The 6,541-nt window shown below is 45.3% G+C and overlaps 1 non-coding gene across 1 annotated transcript; it reads right to left on the minus strand.

The window, feature by feature from the left end:
* Positions 1 to 6,060: 6,060 nt before the first annotated feature.
* LOC140403087 (U2 spliceosomal RNA) lies at positions 6,061 to 6,250 on the minus strand. Its single transcript, XR_011938252.1, has one exon. It is a non-coding gene; the product is annotated as a U2 spliceosomal RNA (small nuclear RNA).
* Between the last annotated feature and the right edge of the window lie 291 nt (positions 6,251 to 6,541).

Below are 6,541 nucleotides of genomic sequence, written 5' to 3' on the forward strand. Positions count from 1 at the left end.
TCACACGGGATCAGGGGTGAGCTGGCAAGGTGGATACAGAAGTGGCGAGGTCATAGAAGGCAGAGAGTAGCAATGGGAGGACGCTTTTCTAATTGGACGGCTGTGACTAGTGGTGTTCCGCAGGGATAAGTGCTGGGACCTTTGCTGTTTGTAGTATATATAAATGATTTGGAGGAAAATGTAACTGGTCTGATTAGTAAGTTTGCAGACGACACAAAGGTTGGTGGAAATGCGGATAGCGATGAGGACTGTCAGAGGATACAGCAGGATTTAGATTGTTTGGAGACATGGGCGGAGAGATGGCAAATGGAGGTTAATCCGGACAAATGTGAGGCAATGCATTTTGGAATGTCAAATGCAAGTAGGAAATATACAGTCAATGGTAGAACCCTCAGGAGTTTTGAAAGTCAGAGAGATCTAGGTGTACAGGTCCACAGGTTACTGAAAGGGGCAACACAGGTGGAGAAGGTAGTCAAGAAGGTGTACGGCATGCTTGCCTTCATTGGCTGGGGCATTGAGTATAAGAATTGACAAGTCATGTTGCAGCTGTATAGAACCTTAGTTAGGCCACACTTGGAGTATATTGTTCTATTCTGGTCGCCACACTACCAGAAGGATGTGGAGGCTTTAGAGAGTGTGCAGAAGAGATTTACCAGAATGTTGCCTGGTATGGAGGGCATTAGCTATGAGGAGCGGTTGAATAAACTCGGTTTGTTCTCACTGGAACGATGGAGGTTGAGGGGCGACCTGATAGATGTCTACAAAATTATGAGGGGCATACAGAAAGTGGATATTCAGAGGCTTTTCCCCAGGGTAGAGGGGTCAATTACTAGGGGACATAGGTTAAAGGTGCGAGGGGCAAGGTTTAGAGTAGATGTACGAGGCAAGTTTTTTACACAGAGGGCAGTGGGTGCCTGGAACTCGCTACCGGAGGAGGTGGTGGAAGCATGGACGATAGTGACATTTAAAGGGCATCTTGACAAATACATGAATATGATGGGAAGAGAGGGATACGGACCCAGGAAGTGTAGAAGATTGTAGTTTAGACGGGCAGCATGATCGGCTCGGGCTTGGAGGGCCGAAGGTTCTGTTCCTGTGCTGTACTTTTCTTTGTTCTTTGTTCTTTGAATGTCAAGAGGCACTGGATAGTTAATCTCTTGTTGTAGATTCTCGTTGCCGGGCGTGTTTGTGGTTACTCCAGGCCAAGATTGGGGTTGGGAATGGTGCTGAAGAGCATTCAATCATCAAACTGGTCCCACTTCGTCCTGACGTAATGATGTCACTCATGAAATCACTAAAAATGGTTGGGCCGAGGACAATACCCTGAAGAACGCCTGAAGAGTCACCGGAAGGCACGGTGGCACGGTAATTAGCATTACTGCCTCACGGCGCCCGGGACCTGCGTACAATGCCAGCCTTGGGAGACTGGGTGAGTGGAGTTTGTACGTTCTTTCCGTGTCAATGTGGATTTCCACTGAGCGCTCCGCTTTCCTCCCACAGTCCAAGATGTATATATTAGCTGGATGGACCATGCTAAATTGTCCCTTGCTCTTCCAAATGCGATGTGGGGTTACTGGGTTCAGGTGATAGGGTGTTCTTTCAGAGGCTTGTTGCAGACTCACTGGCCTCCTTCTGCACTATAGGTATTCTATGATTCTATTCGAGATTCTTGGACTGATAATTGACTTGCACAACCCGCTTCCGTTGTGCTAACATGCTGGGGTTACCATTCAACACTAAATTATTAAATTGGAGTCCATTCAGGACAATGTGGGAAAACAGTGCTCATTGTACCATCTTATAAACGGAAATCTCCACGCTAATGGCTTGCAAACTAGGGTGGAAATAACATTCCGACATTTGATAAAAGTGAATGTTAATGAATTTGTTAAGTTGTTATTAGCAGCTGGATTTTGTAATGGTGGCTGATAAACTACAGGCAAGAAAGGTTCTCAAAGGAAGGAAGCCAGCCGTCCTTCCGTGGTTGTATGTGCATCTGCCAGCAGAACAAGAACATTATGTTTGACCCTAAATTGAGTAGTGAAAGAATATTGCAGACATCTGACTTGTATCAATGCAATAATAAAAATAGGGTGCCTCAGTGTTTCAGATGAAGGCAGAGTCCAACCTTCACTAGGGGACAATGGAGAGGACAGTAAATGCTGGCCTCGCTGACAAAACCCACATGGAATGAAAACAATATTTTTTTAAACCTGCATTTTCGCTTTTAGCAGCAATGTCGTCTGGAAAATTATTATCTTTCATTGACATACAGTAAAAGTCTGAAAGTGTCCAGATTTGTTTACCATCCATTTTCGCAGTTTAACTGTAATGTACAAACTGTTTTCCTATACCACGCACCATGCAAACTCAGATATATTTATATCCTATCAGTTTGTTTGTGAATGAACCGTTTAACCCAAGTATTTTGCCTGTAACGTTCAAGGAGACCTAACACAACCGATATGGGCACTGGAGGTCACTTTGTCGATACAATAGATGGATAGGCGGAAGGAAATGGGTGGATGGATAGGGAAAGAAGGACAGATCGAGGTTGACAGATTCACGGAGATAAATGGACAGAGAGAGAGAGAGAGATGGATAGCTCGATAGAAGCATGTAATTTACAGTGCAGAAGGAGGCCATTTGGTCCATCAAGTCTGCAGGTCCTTGCAAAGAGCACCCTACTGAAGTCCACACCTCCGCCCTATCCCGTAAACCAACTTAACTTTTTGAACATTAAGGCCAATTTAGCATGGCCAATCCACCTAGCCCGCACATCTTTGGACTGTGGGAGGAAATCAGAGAACCCGGAGGGAGCCCACGGAGACACGTGGAGTACGTGCAGACTCCGCACAGCCGGTGACCGAAGCCAGGAATCGAACCTGGTACCCTGGAGCTGTGAAACAACTGTGCAAACCACTGTGCGACCGTGCTGCCCATTGACAGATAGATAGATACACAGATAGATCAATAGGTAGATAGATATGCATATAGATACATAGATAGACAGATAGATAGATAGAAAGATAGATAGAAAGATAGATAGATAGATGGATAGATAGAGCGATAGATAGATGGATAGATAGATAGATAGATACATAGATAGATAGATAGATAGATCGATAGATAGATTGATACATAGATAGATAGATAGATAGATAGATCGATCGATAGATAGATAGATAGATAGATAGATTGATTGATACATAGATAGATAGATAGATAGATAGATAGATAGATGATAGATAAATGGGTAGATAGATAGATAGAGAGTTGACAACCTCCTTAGTAATGAAATAAATGTTTGCCATCCCAGATAGAACCTCGACACCGATCCCATGAGGGTGAAATTGACCTTCTCCAAATGTTGAAAGTTGGTTAAGGCACCCAGTTAAGCAGAGGCACTGGATCGAGTGGGGCGCCACCAGCCCAGAGGAATGGGGTGGCACGGTGGCCCCGTGGTTAACACTGCTGCCTAACAGCTCCAGAGCCCGGATTCAATTCCGGCCTCGGGTGCTGTCTTTGTGGAGTTTTCACGTTCTCCCGTGTCTGGGTGGGTCATCCAGGTACTCGCGTTTCCTCCCACAGCCTACATTTGTGCAGTATTGGTGGATTGGTCATTCCAAATTGCCCCCTAGTGTCCAAAAGGTTAGGTGGGGTTACTGGGTTAAGGAGATAGGATAGAGCTGTGGGCTCAGGGAGAGTGCTCTTTCCAAGGGCCGATGCATACTCGACGGGCCGAATCGCCTCCTTTTGCACTCTAAATTCCATGATAAAAAGCAATATCCGCCTCCGCGCTATCAAAATGCAAAGGTATGATCTTCCACTTTTACCCCAGACTGTATAACCAATGATTCCGACACACCAATATGGCCAACAGCGCACACGGATTCACATCTACGTGGAGTATTTCTGACATTCTATGAAATAAGAAAGCTCAGAAGACTACAACTTTGGGGCAGGAGCAGAACATATGAGTATGTTTCGCCTGCCCAAGATAACAATGCTCACACTTATCCTCCACACCTGGGAAGAAGCCACTCATTCTCGACCCAGTCACGGAGTCCTAAACTGTACCTTAAACTGAAATAGGCTCAGCTGAATATATGAAGACATGGAGTTGACCCTTGTGAAGAGCTTTACTCCACACCTCACCAGTGACCTGGGACCCAGTTCAGATTCGCATTTCTCCCTCACACCACTCAATACAGCTTCATGAGATAGAAAAGTCTGAGAACACGCACGAACATATTCGAAAACAACGCCTTTCCCGCTGTTACCAGACTCCTAAACGACCCTCTAATGGACTGACCTGAGTAGTACTACACTGCTGTATGCTTCACCCAATGCCGGTGTCTCGGTATTTACATAATATATTTTGTGTTGCCCGATTATGTATTTTCCTTTCATGTACTGAATGATCTGTTCGAGGTGCTCGCATAAAAATACTTTTCACTGTGACCATTGTCACTTTCCCTCCCTCGGTACAAGTGACAATAAGCAAATCCAAATCCAAACCATGTAGGTCCGAAATAAAACCTTATCATTCGAGCCAGAGGCAGAACCTCCTTCGTCAGCGATATAGGTGGCGCCAAAGGAAATGAAGAAAAAGATTATGTGAACAATCTGGAACGTGAATATACTTAAAAAGACTGGAATTTGGCAGATGGTATTTCTCAGCTACCTTTGTAAAACTGGCAAACCTCTCCTCCAGAACCAGTTCCCCAAACCGTTCAGGAAACTTCATCTCCTTCGATTTAAATGTTGAGTCCAACACATCAGATAGAAATAGGTTATTATGGGATGTAGGGGCCAATGAAGACCAGGAACGGATCTTCAAGTGATAGCCCAATTCTAAGGGAGGAGACTATCCCTCGACTTGAGAAAAATCTATCAGGCGAAAAAGGCAACAGTGCAGGAACTATTACGCCAAGAATAGATGTAGTGAAGGGACGAATTTATATTTGTCACCAAATTATCGCTAAACCACAACAATATTTTTGAATGATAGCTGCCCCCAAAAAGTAATAAATTGGGGAGAGCCAGGCCCGCCAGCTGGATGTCATTCTGGAACAGAACACGATGGATTCGAGGAGTCTTACGCGATCAAATAAAAGATGATATAGGTTTGCTGACGTTCACAATAAATGGTTTGGGAAGAAAAATGTGGGGACACTGAACACAAAATAAAAGTTGAGCAGCACGCCAATTTTGATAGTTTGAATGCTGCACGCCAAGGAGAGGGGGAGCTTGTTCCACCTCTGCAAATCTGCTTTGATACTGTTAACCAGACTGGTGTAATTTAACATGAATTTAGGACATGTTCTGGGCCACCCGGACCCTCAGTACGTGGAAGATTGTCTGAGTAAGGCAAAAGGTCACATCCCTGGTTCGGCTCGCCTCCCAGCGATAATAACCTGGAAACATTCACTCTTGCCTAAGTTCAATGTATACCCGGAGAAGGAGCCAAACGTGTTCAGCGACTTCATAATGTTTCTGTGGAGGGGGCTGGATCTTTATAAAGCGACACCCAATGCACCTCACCTCCCCGAGCGTCTCAATTGACAGAGCAAACAGGAGTGTGGACAGTGCACAACCCTGCCTCATATGAGGGCAGCACATTGGTTAGCACAGTTGCATCACAGCTCCAGCGCCCCAGGTTCGATTCCCGGCTTGGGTCACTGTCTGTGCGGAGTTTGCACGTCGTCCCCATGTCTGCGTGGGTTTCCGCCGGGTGCTCCGGTTTCCTCCCACAGTCCAAAGATGTGCAGGTTAGGTGGATTGGCAATGAAAAAGGTTCTTTGAGTGACGAAAAAGGTGAGGTGGGGCTACCGGGTTAAGGGGGTTGGATCGAGGTGTGGGCTTAAGGAGGGTGCTCTTTCCAAGAGCCTGTGCAGATTTCCTTCTGCACTGTACGTTCTATGATTCTATGATACCACGACACAGAGGAAGGTAATTAGAGATAAAGGCGTGTGGATGAACACTGGGAATGGGGGGGAAGGGTTCATGCTATAGACGAACCCGCGAAATATATTTTACATATTTATATCACTTTTTCGGAGTTACAAAGCCAGGGCTCAGAGTGTGACAGAGGCGAACCCCTAACCGAGCCTCTGGCCTGCTCGAAAAATCAATTTAAATTCAAATTGAATGCAATTCATGTTTCCCACAAGTGAGACATACCAGATCTGAGCCAAGAGGCAGAGCAGATACTATACTGATCTTAGCCAAAAGGCCGAGAAAGATTCCATGAAATGAATTAGTGCTTAAAACCAAACTTACAAGAACCTCGAATAAAACTCCCACTCTTTTCAGCATTAAGAGATGACATCACCTCCTGTTCGTGCACCACGGAGGGGGAAATGATAACATTTAACAGGGATCATATATTGCCCGTCAACTCTTGACCCATTACGAACCTTTCTGATCCACCGCGGTAATATTTGGGAGGAAAGGTTCCAGCCGAAAAGCCACCACTTTGGCAAGAAGCTTGATGTCCGCGTTCAGAAGCAAAAGAAAATGTCACTCTCTGTCGAGT

The sequence above is a fragment of the Scyliorhinus torazame genome, chromosome 26 (genome assembly GCF_047496885.1).
Source record: "Scyliorhinus torazame isolate Kashiwa2021f chromosome 26, sScyTor2.1, whole genome shotgun sequence".
Classification (NCBI taxonomy): Eukaryota; Metazoa; Chordata; class Chondrichthyes; order Carcharhiniformes; family Scyliorhinidae; genus Scyliorhinus; species Scyliorhinus torazame.